Here is a 15,072-nt window from a genome sequence, read left to right as displayed (position 1 = left end):
GGACTCTCTCAAGCTTCTCCACATCCTTTTTGAATTGTGGAGCCCAAAACTGGATGCAGTACTCTCTCTAGCTGCAGCCTCACCAAGGCCGAGTACAAGGGGAGAATGACGTTCCAGGATTTTCTTGAGAAACATCTATGGATGCAAGCCAGTGTTTTGGTCGCTTTATTAGCCGCAGCATCGCATTGAGGGCATGGCCAGACCTCCTGTGGCTGGGGAGGGCAGGGGGAATGAGGAGGAGGAGTGGAGAGCTCTGCCTACCCCAGGAGCTCCCTTACTGCCAGGAGCAATTTGGGCACAGAGCATTGCTGGACCTCAGAGGAGGACTCTTCCCCAATCCTCCCTCTCCCCCATGGTCACGGGGTGCAGCAGGGGGCTCTGTGCAGGGCTGCCTGGCCCTAGTGGGGGACTCCTCCCCCTCTCCAATACTGTGGAGGGGGTCTGTTTCATGCTGGGGCGACTCTTTCCCCTCCTCCTCCCCCCGCCTCCCATTGCCACAGGGCTGGGAGGGGTACTTTGTACAGGGCTGCCCAGCCTGGGAGGAGGACTCCTCCCCCTACTTCTCTCCCCGCTATGGGGTGAGGAGGGGGGATCTGTTCGGTACTGGTCAGGGATTCTTCCCCCTCTTTCTCTCCTCCTCCCCCCTGCCTCTGCAGGGTGGGGAGGGGGGCCCTGTGTGGTGTTGCCAGGTCCAGTCTGGGCATGGGGAGTGGCTGTCACTGAGCCACAGCCCCTGGGGGTGGATCTGCCATCATGGCCCAGCCCAGCCCTGCTGAGCCCTGATTGAGGCAGCTGCGTGGCGGGGCTGGGCTGGGCCATGGGGGCAGGGCTGTCCCCGCCAGCTGCAGCTCAGGGACAGGAACACTGAGCCTTGTCAGCAGTGCAGCCTGGCCTGGCATGCACAGGCAGCAGCTAGCTAGGCAATAGGTTACCCAGGCTGGCTCAGAATTGAGCCCAGAGCCCAGCAACTACCCACCACGGGGCTTGCTACAGACCCACAAGCCCCTGCGGTGCATCTGAGCCAGCCCAGGTAGCCTGCTGCCCAGCCAGTCGCTGCCCATGCATGCCAGGCCAGGCTGTGCTGCTGACAGAGCTCAGTGTCCCTGTCACTGAGCTGCAGCTGGTTGGGGTGGCCCCATCCCCACAGCCAAGCCAACCCCACAGTGCAGCTGCCTTGGCCTCAGCTCAGCTGGGCCAAGCCGGGCCATGGGGCTGCAGCTCAATGACACTGCTCCCCGCACCAAGGCTGTGCTGGGCCAGGCTGGGCAACGCCACACAGAGCACCCCTCTCCACCCCACAGTGGTGGAGGGAGGGGAAGGGGAAGAATCCCCCTCTAGCACAGAACACAGCTCCCCTCCCCACCGGTGGATTGGGGGAGGAGCAGGGAGAAGAGTCCCCCTCTGGGGATGGGAAGCCCTGAACAAAGCCCCCCTCTCAACACCATGGTGGCGGGGGGGTGGGCAGGAGGGAGGAGAAGGGGGAAGAGTCCTCCCCCAGTACTGAACAGTCCCCCCCACCCCATGGGGGAGGGGGAAGTGTCCTCCCTTAGGGGCTTGGCAGCCTCACACAGAGTCCCCCTCCCCACCCTATGGGAGGGGAGGAGGAGTGGGGGCTGCTCCACCCCAGCTGCAGTCCCCAGGGGCGGGGGGGGGGTGGGGGGGGAATTAACTTCCTCCCTGCCTCCTTAGCTTTAATGGGGCCATGCCGGGACAGCTGTGATCCCTGCCAGTGAGACAGGGAATGGAAGGGGGGGAATAAACCCCATCCCGGTCAGTCTGGCAGAGCTGCTATCCTTCCCCACCCCCTCATTGCTCCAGTGGTGGGATGTGGCCCAACATTGTCCTGGCATGGTCCTGTTAAGGTGAAGGGGGCAGGGAGGGGTTTACTTCCTGCCTCTGTGCTTCCTACCCCACAGCCAGTGTCTGCTAGCCCTAGTCATCCCCTCTGCCTCTGGTGCTCCCCAGCAGACAGGCAGACCCTGGCTGCAGGGGAGGGGTGGGGAGGGGAAGGAGGGAAGAATTAACCCCCTCCCTGCCCACTTTGACTTAACAGAGCCATGCCAGCTGGTGTCTTGCCACGTTACCGCCCCAGTTCAGACTAGAGAGCAGAAGGGTGGGGCCAGCACTGCTTCACTGGAGCAGAGAACCCAGCTCAGAGAGCATGCTGGGAGACACTGGTTTAACTTAAACCAGGAGGGAGTCTGGGACAGACATTGCATAAATTGGTTTGATGTCAATCAGTTAAGTCTAATGCTACATTCAGTCAGCTTTATCTCGAACCAGTTTTGGCCATTTTGCAACTGGTTTATGTGCACTGAATTTATATTCTGTTACAGGTTTCAACTGGTTTCTGATCACTTGAACCAGTTTGTGTGTAATGTCTGTCCCTAGCTGCAGCTCTCACCTGCTCTAGTTTATGCTAGAGCAGTTTAGGACTGGTAAACCACAAAGGTGGCTTGATATTGCCAATTCTGTCCATGTCATACTTCTTGGCCTTAATCCTGCTCTTAGGTTATGCTGATGATCATCTGTGCAGAACCACTGTCACTCTTGCATATCTGCATTCCACTACCCACTCACCCTGCTTGACCTTGAGTTTGGGCACACAGTGATTTGGTGGCTCCACAGGGCCTTGTTCTAGACTAAAGCTCAGCTAGCAGACATGATTTTACTGATAAGCGGGCAAAGTGGTGATGAGCACTTTGAAATCAATACAGGTGGCAGCAGCAGCAGCACTTGTTGCGTGAAGTTTGAATTAGGGAAAATCAATTCTCCAGACCATATTGTTAGTCATTTGCAGAATGTTTCATTTTATGGAAAACACCAAAGCCTTTCAAGACTAGCAAGCCACTGATATTCTTTAAAGATTAAATTCTTCCTTCTCAGAGGCCTAAAGGAGTTTCACTAGAAAAACTGTTTGTTACATACTTGTTGTGCTGACAGCTGTAGTTGAAACCATGCCACACTTGGCAATGAGAAAACTTTCCCTGAAGACATGCCATCAGCTGAGGAATAACTGCAATTTCTCTGTCTGTCTCCCTCTCTGTCTCTCTCTGCTGTAAAGTGCGTGGCAGAGTGCCGTGATATTTTAATGAATGGGAAACAATATTGTAGATTAAGATGTGCTGTTGTTTAAACAACAGACCCTGGTGTTTAAGGAAAAAGAAGGCTTCGTAGTGCCATTTTTTATATCCGTTATTGCAAGTGAATTGCAAGCCCAGCTAAAGTTAGTGGTAGAAATTGCTTTGTCTTGAGTGAAACCAGGATTTCATCCTTTCTTTTTAGAGACGTTGTAGCAGGTGTCTTTATTTGTACAACCCCCCCGCAAAACAAACCCTAATAACATGAAAAATGGGGCACATTTGGAAATCTAGAAATGGAAGGGATAAAGCCTCAAGTGTGTTTTCTTCTCTGTCTCTGTCTCTCAATTTTTTCTACTTGTAATATGGCGTGCTTTTAAAAACAATAACAAATACCATATTTGCTTGCATACAACATACCTTTCCTCCCAAAATAGCCTTTCAAAACTGGGTGCGTGTCTTAAGCAGGGCTCCTGATTTACTGGTCAAAACAGCTACAATGGAATTTTTATTCAGGCAGCAGCGGAGGGAGTCAACTGACTTTGTCTCATTATAATCTACTTGATTCTTGCTAATTATTCTTTGTTCAACAAGTTAATTACCCACTCTCCTTTTCCAAGTTCTTGATGTTCTACTAATTAAGCTAGTCTTTACTCAGGAATCTTGCTGAAGATTTTGCAGTTTAGCTACTCCTTGTCTCTCTCCTTTTTACAGTCCTGCAAAACTGTTTTCAGGTCTTTTAAAAAAATGCCCATGGAGCCCAGCCTTCAGCAGCAGCTACAGTTTCAGCATTTGGGAACACACCCCTCTTTCTGTCCACTTCTCCCACTGGACCAGGGTGGCCTGCCTCTGCTTTGAGAGGAAGGGGGCATTGGAGCAAATGGGGGACTTCCCTTTCAGCACACTCACACTGGTGCCAGGCTGAGCAGTAAGAAGGGCAAGGGGGTGCTGCCTCCTCAGATGTGGCAGCATGGCCGTGGTGAAGAAGTGTCTCACGTCCTTGCCACGGCTCATGTACCTTCGGCAGTGCTGGTAGATGGCAAACCTGGGATCATCTGCCACCTCAAAATGATCCCACACTACACTACTCCCCCGCTTCTGGTTGAGGGCGAGGATCCTGCCTTTTCCCCCTTCTCACCAGGCTGAGGCTGAACAGCAGGAGGAGCTGCCTCTGCTGAGCCACTTGCCTTCACAACCTCACCTCTTCCAAGGTGCTGCTTTCCAGAGGAGACCTGGGTCTACGGGAAATGTGAGGGGTGTGGAGCACAAACTCTGATTTCGTCTCAGTCCCCAGAATTGCTTGAGCCAATGCGCTCAGCATCCCTGGTTCCAGCTCCAGCTCCTCCTCTGGCAGTGGGAGGCTTATGCTGAGAGCTGAAATTGGGGTGGAGAAGGTAGTGATTCCACTGCTGGTCCCTGCTTCTGGACTGAGCAAAGGTGGTGCAGGTACAGGGACATCAGGTGCAGACACTGCGCCCACCTCCTGGCTTCCACTGGCATCACTCAATTCATGGCTGCTTGGGACTAGAATGCATGAATGCATCTCTGTTTTGCCCGGGGGCCCTTGCAGCTCTAGCTCTCCCCCTACCCCCTCTCCCTCCCCTGCCAGAAGACCTAGCACCTGTCTTTCCAGCACACTTCATATTGATCTTTCCTGTGCTGGAAAAGTTCTGTGTCTGTGTGTGTGAATCCTTTTGTATCATATATTTTATTCCCTCTGTTGCGGCGTGCACTGACCTCTTCTTTGAATATTTGCTTCGGTTTAAGGGTTTATGTAAAAATTGTGTGCCATCTGTCTGTTTGTCTTGTTCTGCTGTGAATATCTGTCTATGCTATTCTGATGAAAGAAAACTTATGCTATGTACTATGTATGGCAAATTGCCCTTTTTCCATACACCAGAGTATCTAGGGTGGCACAACTTGGTGCTTTATACATGGTATCCCTATACAGGCCCTCATTTAATGGTTGTTTTTTTTTCTTTTCTCTTATGCAGAATATAAACACAATGACATTTGAGTTTGTGTTGAACTTTCCAACTCCTGATGTTTGACTGGGTTTGAAATTAGAGAGCATGAATTTGCTTAGTCCCAGACACTATTATTTGGTGATGGTTTGTCGGCATGTGTCAGATGGGTGAGTAGTTGTAATCTGTGTCCTGATCCATATCACAAGTGACATCTTTCTGGCAGTTTCAGCTAGGAGGTCAAGAACTGATGGGAAACTACAGGCTAAATTATGCTTTGGTGCCTACAGTGGTCCTTCTAGGACAGGGGTGGGCAATTATTTCAGCTGGAGGGCTGCTTAATGAGTTTTGGTGAGCTGTCGAGAGGTTACAACAGTAGTCCTGCCTCTTGACAGGTGCCCCATCCCATCATCACCATCTTGGGACCGGAAGTCCCAACCCCTGACTTTTGCCACCACAAGTCTCTCCCCTTATCCCTGGAAGTACTCTTTTTAGAGGGAGGGGTTACCATCTTGGAACTGGAAAAGAAACCAAATCATGTACTAAAAATCAAAACATCTACAATAACATGTTTTAGTTTCATTTCAAAAAATATTTTTGTCCTGATTTGTGTGCGTTTGCCTAGGGTATATAGAGGTGATTGCATAATAGCTCAAAAATAAAGTCTTACTTTTGTATATCGTGTGTGGTTGGGGGTGGATTCATGGGGTTTGTGGGGTGTGAGGGAGAATGGAGAGTGTGGGGACCCCACTATATGCCCCCCGCCATGGTACAGCACCCAACAGCAGCAGCAGCAGGTAGCAGGCAGCAAGGCATTGGGCTGCTCATGGCCCATACAGGCACAGCCTTCCAGTAACGTGCGGCCCCAGCCAGTTCTAGGAGCTGCATGCCAGGCCAGCCAGCCTCTATTATGCAGGGCTCATGTAGAGCTCTGTAACAGGATGGGCATCCTAGGGGGTCACTGTGCTCTGCCCTAGCACCCCCTTACCGTGTCCAGTTAGTCTACAAAGCACCCTCAGTTCTCACCCACCACATCTTTGATGTAAAGTGCATATAATAGGGAGGCTGCCTCTTCATCTCCCTGGACATTGTTTTCCTCCTGTACATTAGTCCCGCTTCTGTAATGGGTGCTTCTGTGCACCCCAGCCTTATGGGTTATACATGGCTCCAACCATCCCTGTACCACGCCCCAAGCCTTGCAGATGTAACGGATGTTGTTCGGTCCTGATGTCACTGATACTTGGGCGCTCCACAGCCCTGTCTTGCACCGCGCCTCATAGGCGCTCTTCAATCGCTGCCCCTTTCTCTGGGGGTCAGCACACCTCAGTATTGCATTCTCCCTGGCACTCAGGTCAGCACACCCCCAATTCTGCACCTTCTCTTGCATTTGGGGTCAGTGCACCCCCAATACTGTGCCCTCTCTGGCACCTGGGTCCCTATGCTGCCATGGACCCCCTATGAGGCCTCCTCCATCCCCTTATAGCCTCACTCAAGCCAGTCTAACAGCAAACAAAACACAGGCCCCTGGGCTATAAGACGCCCGGCTACAACATCACTTGAGCCACCCCAAGGGTGCTCCATCCCTCACCTGTATCAAGCTGCTCGTGCATTCCAGCCTCTTCTCTTTTCTCACTCAGGCAGAGCTCCTTCCCCCTTGGCTGCCAGCAGGGAACTGCCTGGCCTCATCCTGGGATTCATGTAGGAACCAGGCCTGGCCCCTTCTAGTCAGCTGACCGCTAACAGGTGTGGGCCACTAGCTCCCTCTGGTTGCCCTAGCGACCTGTACCTGGGTGTTTCTCTCTTGTGCCACAAGTAGCAGGCACCTTAGTGCCCTACTACAAGCTCCCAGGACTTGTGTACCAGCAGGGGGAAATCCCACACAATGGAGCTGGAGGCCAGGCCCTGGCCCCTGCTCCCACATTCAGTTCCTGGGACTCTGCTGGAAGTGGTGGGGAGCCCTGCTCCCTGCTTCCTGGTGGCAGGGAGCAGGGCTAGGCTGCCAGCTCCATCATGCAGGGGTTCCCCCTCCACTGGTGGTGTAGAAGTTCTGAGAGCTGCACATGAGCCCTGTGTGATAGAGGTGGGCTGGCCAGGCTCTGCTGCTTGCCACCACATGCAGCTCCCAGAATTGGCTGGATCCATGCGCCACTGGGTGGTTGCACCTGCATGGACTGTGAGTGCCCAAGGACCTGTTGCTGCTGCTGCTGGCAGCAAGGGCTGTGTGCCATGGAGGGGGTATGTAGAGGGCAGGGGGTTCCCACTCCACACCGACCTCCCTCACACCCACATACCTGCACCTTGCCCACCTGAGCTACATGCTGTCATCGCTCTGCTGGGCACAGGACCCAGGCTAAGCACTCCTGCCAGCCCCAGTCTGATGCTCCATGATCCCACCCAGCTGCAGCTTCCCTACCTGCTGCCCAGAGCCAGTGCAGCAGCCAGTATCAGTGGCCCCACCCAGAAGCTGTGCATGCTAGCTGGGGCCAGGGCCTTCCCGTGTATGAGGGTGGGAGCAAAGTGTACAGGCTGGATGAAATACAATTAATTGGTGGGGTGCCTACAGGCCAGATGTAATCACCTGGTGGGCTGCATCCAGCCTACAGGCCCTATTTTGTCTGCCCCTGTTCTAGGTTATGGCTTGACAGTAACAGGGCAAGTCTACATTGTTGCTCTCTGCTTCTGGGTTATGCATTGGACTAGGCTCCTGCTGTTATCTGTTTCAGTGGCTTCTAGCAGTATCAAATTTTTTTGCTGAATAAGAAGGCTGGCAAAATAATTTTATGAGGACAAAAATATTAATGGACTAGAAACTTACACAATAACAGTAAAACTGCTAGTTGAAAGATTGACAACCCCGTGAGTTAAGGACTGGTGAGATTTCTTTCTCATGAGCATAAAAGCAAAGAAACTTGCAACTGGATCTACTGTTTTGCTTCTTATTGGCTATAAAATAACATCCCAGCAATTCTTCAAAAGGAAGAGTTATAGGAAGGAAATATTTCAAGTTTTTAAACTGTTTCTTAACAGGATGTAGCAGCTGGACATGAAATGAACCAGCAATTGATCAATGGAGTATGGTTTGAGACCTGTTCGTGTAGCACTTAATAAAGTGTTACCAAGCCCAGTCATGAATCAGGCCTCAAATAATAAGACCAGCTTACAGAGTCTAGGATTCTGAAGATAGATCAGCCTTTTGATGTTTGAGCCATAAGGATTTAGTCTTTTTTAAGTTTATCTGTAATCGCAGAGAATTAGAAAGTTATTCTTGCTATTATTTATTCTTAATAATACCCTAGATTTTGTATAGTAATCTGACACTAAAATCTTGCCCTTTGAGAAAAATGCCAATTACAAGCCCCCTGGTAAAACTGTGAGTAGGAAACTTTATAGTATATTGTTCTGCCACATGGTTCTCTTCAGCACAGATCCTTGCCAAGGGACCTGAACTGTAATAAAATTAAAACAAGTAAAGTTTGGACATGCTAAGTAATGGTGAAAGGTGGTACACAAACTGCTTGAATTAAGTTAATGCTGATTTGGCTAGCATTATTCTAGAGAGAAAATCCAGTACAATTTCACATGGCTTTGTGAGGGGAAAATGTCGCATATAACTGCTGTTTCCTTGCCCCCTGCCTTCCAGAAGACTAGTTACAACAGTTCCCTGCCCTAAACCTATATATATCCTGCAAGGTTGTGGAGCGTCACATTAAGCTAAATTAAAAGTGTTGGAGGTTGCTTAGGACACATCATCTACCATCATCTGTTATGTGGTAAACACTTCATGTGTCTGCTCCTTTTCCTCGAAAGCTAAACTCTGGCAGCTTGACCAGCTTAAAATATTTGAAACAATGAAAACAATTTCTTTAAATTATTTTATTTTCAGCAGTATTCTTTTTCCCATTTCCTCCAATAATTCAGTGTAATTTGTTCATCTCTCCACCCCTAAGGGTGAAAAAGGTTGGTATGTGGTATGTGGTAAGATGAAGCTGACAGATGTAGTAAGATATAGCTACGTTTCACAGATGCCTTTGAACAATGAGTATCAGAGCCTCTTTATTTCACCTTTGCTAGCATGTCTCCAACAGAATCAAGGTCCCTTGTTTCCTGTGGAACCAACCTAAACGGTGTTTTCAGAGCAAAGAGAAGAAACTGACCAAAGGCAATGCAGACCTGGTCAGCACTGACTTAACAGCTCCACATTGCTTCTTGAGTATCAAAGGGAAAAGGGAAAAAGCCATAATAGAGGGCTTGTGGACACACTCTCTGCAGGGTGGCCAGAAGAGATCCATAGGGCTCATAGATGTCATAGATTTCATAGACATTAGGGCTGGAAGGGAACTCAGAAGATCACTGAGTCCAGCCCCCTGCCCAAAAGGCAGGAAGTCAGCTGTGGGTCATAGGATCCCAGCAAGATAAGCATCCAATTTGCTCTTGAAGGTGTTCAGTGTAGGTGCTTGAACCATCTCCGATGGCAGGCTGTTCCAGACCTTGGGGGCTTGGACAGTAAAGAAATTCTTCCTTATGTCCAGCCTAAAACGGTCTTGCAGGAGTTTGTGACCGTTCGACCTCGTCATCCCTTGGAGCGCTCTGGTGAACAAACATTCCCCCAGATCCTGGTGGTCACCCCTGATAAACTTATAGGTGGCCATCAGATCACCCCTGAGCCTGCGCTTTTCCAGGCTAAAGAGCCCCATGGCTCTCAGCCTGTCATCATAAGGTCTGTTTTCCTGACCTCTGATCATGTGCGTGGCTCTTCTCTGGACTCTCTCAAGCTTCTCCACATCCTTTTTGAATCGTGGAGCCCAAAGCTGGATGCAGGACTCCAGCTGCGGTCTCAACAAGGGTCATATGCATTCCAAGGTTGTTTAGTTATGGAGGTGAGGGAGACTTGAGCCACAAAGGCTACTTCTACTGGAAGTAGCTTTTGGACAAAGCTTGCGCTCATGGGGTTTTTCCTTTGAGAAAAGTCACTTGTGAACCTGTTTTGGACCTTTCAGTGAGAAAATGGAACTTAGTTGAGTAGATCAGGTTACAGTGGAAAGAGCATTGAAAACAATGCTATTACCTAGGACACTTTGGTCACTAAGCATATATAGAATCATAGACATTAAGATTGGAAAGGACCTCAGGAGGTCATCTAGTTCAACCTCCTGCTCACAGCAAGACCAGCCCCAACTAGATCACCCCAGCCAAGGCTTTGTCCATCCACATCATAAAAACCTCTAAGGATGGAGATTCCACAATCTGTTTGAGTATCAAGCTCCAGTGCTTTACTACCCTCCTAGTGAGAATGTTTTTCCTAATATCTAACCTAGACTTCCCTTGCTACAACTTGAGACCATTGTTCCTTGTTCTTTCATCTGTCACCACTGAGAACTGTAGCTCCATCCTCTCTGGAACCCCCCTTCAGGTAGTTGAAGGCTGCTGTTAAATCCCCCCTCAGTTTTCTCTTTTCCAGACTAAATAATCCCAGTTCCCTCATCCTCTCCTCAGAAGTCATGTGTCCCAGCCCTCTAACCATTTTTGTTGCCCTCTGCTAGACTCTCTCCAATTTGTCCACATCCTTTCTGTAGTGGGGAGCCCAAAGCTGGACACCTTACTCCAGATGTGGCCTCATCAGTGCTGAATAGAGGGGAAGAATCATTTCCCTTATCTGCAGGCAATGCTCCTACTAATGCAGCCCAGTATGCTGTTGCTTTCCTTTGCTGTTAGAGGTGTCAGCTGATGTCCAAGTGGGAGTGCAGCACCCTGAAGGGAGCTCTTCCCAGGGCTTTGTGGCTCCTTCCCCAATGGCCAGCCGTATGCTGCTGCTGCTGCTGCTGCTCCTGGTCTTGCCTCCCATTTGCCTGTAGTACTGCTGGGTGGCAGGCAGGTAGATAGTAGTCCTTCTTTGGGTGGGTCTGTGCTGGGATGGCTGGAGTGGGATTAGCAAGGATAAGGCTGGGGGGGTAGGTAGTGGTGCAGTTGGGGGTCAAGTAGGGGTAGGGGTAGGGTGGGGTGGGGTGGGTGTAGCAAGTTATAGAACTATTACTGCAGTCAAGTAAGGTTGCCAACCCAAGAAAACTTTTTTAACTGATAATCTGCAATTTTTTTTTACTGACAACCAAACTTTTTTGAACTTGGCCGTTCTCCAGGGTCTGGTAGAAGGGTTACATTTACATTGTGTTAAACATGTCAGTAAAAACACATGCCAGTAAAAAAGTTTGGTTGTCAGTAAAACATTTGCAGATTGTCAGTAAAAAAAGTGTCTTGGGTTGGCAACCCTGTGTAGTATGTTGAGGGTCTTGTAGCATGTACAATCAGCAGCAGAGCAGCAGGTGATAGGAGGGAGAGCCTACTAAATATTCTGAGCCATGTTGACACTGAGTCTGATTCTTAATTCAGAGTACAGATAACTCCTCTGAACTTTCAGCACTTAGAGATAGATGATTCACACAGGATTAGACATTGCTGGGCTCCAAGCAGTAGAAAAGCCTGGTAGATAATAAGGTCTTGCCATTTTTAATGGAGTTCAAATACCAGCATTATTTATGTTGGAGACTGAGCTCAGTTTTGCCAGCTACTGTCTGGTTTCCAAGTACTCATGTGAGTTGGCTATAAAGCATGAGTCATCTTACTGAATCCTGCCAGTCAGAATGAAAGACTTAGTCAACCTTTAAAATATGATTTAGCAAATAAGACTAGACTGTCAATCAGCAAAAAAATAGTTTGAATGAATGAAAAAGCTTTCCCCTTTGGAAGCCAGTTCTTTGATCTTCTAACAACTCAATATAACTTCCTTCTTTCTTTCTGTTCTGCGAAGATTTCAAGCAAAGCTGTTACAGTTGTATCCTTTCCCTTTGCCAGGCCATAGAGATAGGCTTGATGAGGGGAAAGGATTTCTCTGTAGATGACGGCAATTTCAGGTTGCTGCCATCTCCTTTGTGTCTGCACCCCTGACATTTGGCCACAGGTTCTGTGCCCTAATGGATCCATTAGTAGCATGCTGTGTCCCTTACAGTTACAGAGTTAGTTTACTCTTCAACATGTTTCTGTGGACTCCCACATAACTTTTGTATCAAATTTGTTAGCTGTTTTGGTAGAAAGATCTCTTCTGGCCTTCTACCCTTCAGACCCAATCTGGGTTCTGCCCCTCAAATGCATGTGTTATCACTAAAGAGGAAAGTTTGACTGGCCTAGCCAGACTGATCTTGAAACGCATCTCAGAGTAAACACACATATTTAGAGCAGGGGAGGACAACTATTTTGGCTGGTAGGGCACTTGATGAGTTCTGGTGAGCTGTCAAAGACTGCACACACAAAAAATTTCCAAAGATATCATTTTAACAAATTATAGATAAAAAAGAAACCATATACTAAAAATCAAACCTCTACTATAACATATTTGAATCAAGGCTGTCAATTAATCACAGTTAACTCATTAATCATTGTTCACGTTAATAATTTTAACACATTAATTGTGCATGTGGTTTTGGAGCCTGCATCTGGGCTTTGCTCTGCCACTGTCACCACTGTCTCTGGGCCACCCTGTGGGGCAGCAGTGGCAGCACAGAGGATAGCAGGGCAGCCCGGCCATGAGCTCTGGGCTGCTGCAGCAGGGAGGGGTGAGGCGCACACAGACACAGACACAGACACAGACACAGACACAGACACAGACACAGACACAGACACACAGCCGCAGCCTACAGGTGGCCAGGAACGCAGCCCAACAGTGTGTGGAGCGCTGCCTAGCAAGCAAGTCGGTGAAGGGGAAAGGGTGTGGGGGAGTGAAGGGGTGTGTCGGGGACAGTTCTACCCCACAGTGAAGGAGGGAGTGGGGGAGGCAGGGGCAGGGGTTGGGGTGAATGGGGCCCTGGAGCAGGTTGTGGGAAGATTAGAGCTGCAGGCAGGTAGTCCGGGGACATGGGAGGGCTCCCACTGCTGTGCATATCCCAGGGGACATATGGGGGGTCATGTGCCCCCTGGATTTATGTGTGGAGGAGGGATGCTGCTGCAGGCTGGGGCTCTGTGCCCATGCTGCCTTTGCCCCAGGAGCTGTTTGCTGACTGGACCACATCCCCTGCCTGCCCAGTGGCATGAGGCACATGACATTGCACAGATCCTGGAGCAATGACAGAGGCAAGGAGCCACAGCCTGTACTGTAGCCCGCCTCCACCCTGCACTCAAATCTGGGGGCCACATGCCCCCCATGCCTCCCTCAGCATGTGTACAGCAGGAGGAGCCCTCCTGTACCACTGGACAAGACACCTGTGGCTCCAGCCATCACACAACCCACCCCAGGGCCCCATTCACCCCAGACTCTGCTCCTGCCTCTACCTTATTACCTCCCTCACTGTGGTGCCCTTGATCTACCCCTGCCCCATCCCTTCCCTCCCCCATGCCCTTTCTCTCCTCACTCACCTGCTGGGCAGTGTGCATGTGTGTGTGTCTGCCCCTCATGCCCAAGCCACAGCCCCCCAGCCCTACTGCTGCCTCTCACTCCTGACTCACAGTACCCCACATCCTGCCAGGGTGTATGGGAATCCCTCCCTCCCCAGGCTTCAAACCCTGCACATGCACCACCAGCCCCTCAACCATAGAAGTTACCTGCATAATTTTTCATAACTGAGTTTTTCAGTGCATAATTTTGAATTTTTGGCTGTGTGATTAAAATCGCAATTAATTTTGAGTAATTTTTTAAAATTGCGCAACTAGTTGTGATCAAATTTTTTAAAATTCAAATGAGGTCTGTCAAATGATTATTTAAAAAAATAATTTTGTCCTGATTTATGTTTTTTTGAGTACTGTATATAGAAGTGATTGCATAACAGCTCAAAATAAAGTCTTACTCTTGTATCTGTGTGGTATGTGTGGGGGGGGGTGTCTGTAGGGATGTGGGTGCCTGCATATGGTTGCGGGGGGATGCCCACTTGCTAGGTCCTGGGAGCTGGCTTAGGGGTTGGGGGAAAGAAAGCAGGGAGTGTGTGCCGCAGCGCTCACCTGGGTGGTGCAGTACAGGCGCAGTCCACTCCTCCATCCAGCCCATGGCTGCTCCCCATGGCACTCTGAGCACCACTCACTCCTACTTGGGATAGCCCGCATCATGCTCCTGCTCGCACCTACTCTGCACCTGCCAACGGCCTTAGCCAGTATGCACAGCTTCCCAGCAAGGCTGCACCTGCAGCTGCCTGGGTACTGCTCAGCTCCCCGTCTCCAGAAGCTCTTCCTCTTCTTTCTCCTGCCCCTGCTGCACTGCTCCAGGCAACAGGTAGTGTGGGACAACACATGCCCAGTCAGGCAGAGCAGGGAAGCTGCAGTCAGCAGCTCCTGCCCCAGTGCATGGGGCTCCAGTTCCAGTTCCCAGCCACCTTCCACAGACTTATCCACCTAGTGTGATGAGCAACCACTTGTGGGTGGTAGACAGTATTCACCAGTCCCCCTCCTGTAGGGCAGGGCCCCCCCAAATCCCGGGCAGGGCCCCCCTGGCTTGAGAAACCAGTGTTCCCTGACGGCAGGCCCACTGCGCATGCACGCAGTTTAAAAGGGCCTGTCAAACGGGGGGGGAAAAAAAAAAAAGGCTCAGTTAGGCTCCAGAGCGGTGAGAGACGCGTGGGTGAAGCCCGCTGCGCCCCCGCTCCCCCGAAGCCTCCCAGACACCCCCTCAGCAGCCACAGAGCCCCCTGACGACCCCCAGCACAGCTGGAGGTAAGCGGGCTAATGGTGGGAAAGGGTTAACTCCTCGCTCCCTGGGAGGAGGCCGCTGCCTGGTGCCGGGCCGGGTCAAGCCCCCGCCCAGGACCCTACTTGACCCAGCCCCCCCACGGAGCCCCGCGAACAGGCTGCATAAACAGGCACTTGAGTTAGCATGGAGTTCACGCAGGAGAGGGCATGGGAGGGCACGAGACCCTGCCTGCAACCCCCCAGAGTAGTCGGCCCCAGCCGTAGCCAGCCTACCAGAGGCATGACACGCATAGGCACGTGCCGCACCCCAAGGGTCCCCTCGGGCTCTGCAGCACCCCCATCAGGCACCTCAGAGATGGCCACCCAGA

The 15,072-nt window shown here is 50.7% G+C and overlaps 1 protein-coding gene across 4 annotated transcripts in view; it reads left to right on the top strand.

Moving 5' to 3' along the window:
- The window catches only part of KIAA1958 (KIAA1958 ortholog), a 166,126-nt gene that overhangs the window by 68,076 nt on the left and 82,978 nt on the right, over window positions 1-15,072 (top strand). For 3 of the 4 annotated variants that reach the window (XM_019554910.1, XM_019554911.1, XM_019554908.1), the window contains exon 2: window positions 5,075-5,214. The exons of the other annotated variant lie outside the window; for it this stretch is intronic. The gene's annotated coding sequence lies outside the window, so the exon portion shown is untranslated. The remainder of the gene's footprint in view (window positions 1-5,074; window positions 5,215-15,072) is intronic. 4 annotated transcript variants of the gene reach the window in all.

This window comes from Crocodylus porosus, unplaced genomic scaffold (genome assembly GCF_001723895.1).
Source record: "Crocodylus porosus isolate Cpor-Errol unplaced genomic scaffold, CroPor_comp1, whole genome shotgun sequence".
NCBI classification, from domain to species: domain Eukaryota; kingdom Metazoa; phylum Chordata; order Crocodylia; family Crocodylidae; genus Crocodylus; species Crocodylus porosus.
The sequence above is the reverse complement of the archived record's forward strand: the minus strand, read 5'-3'. Positions and strand labels throughout refer to the sequence as shown.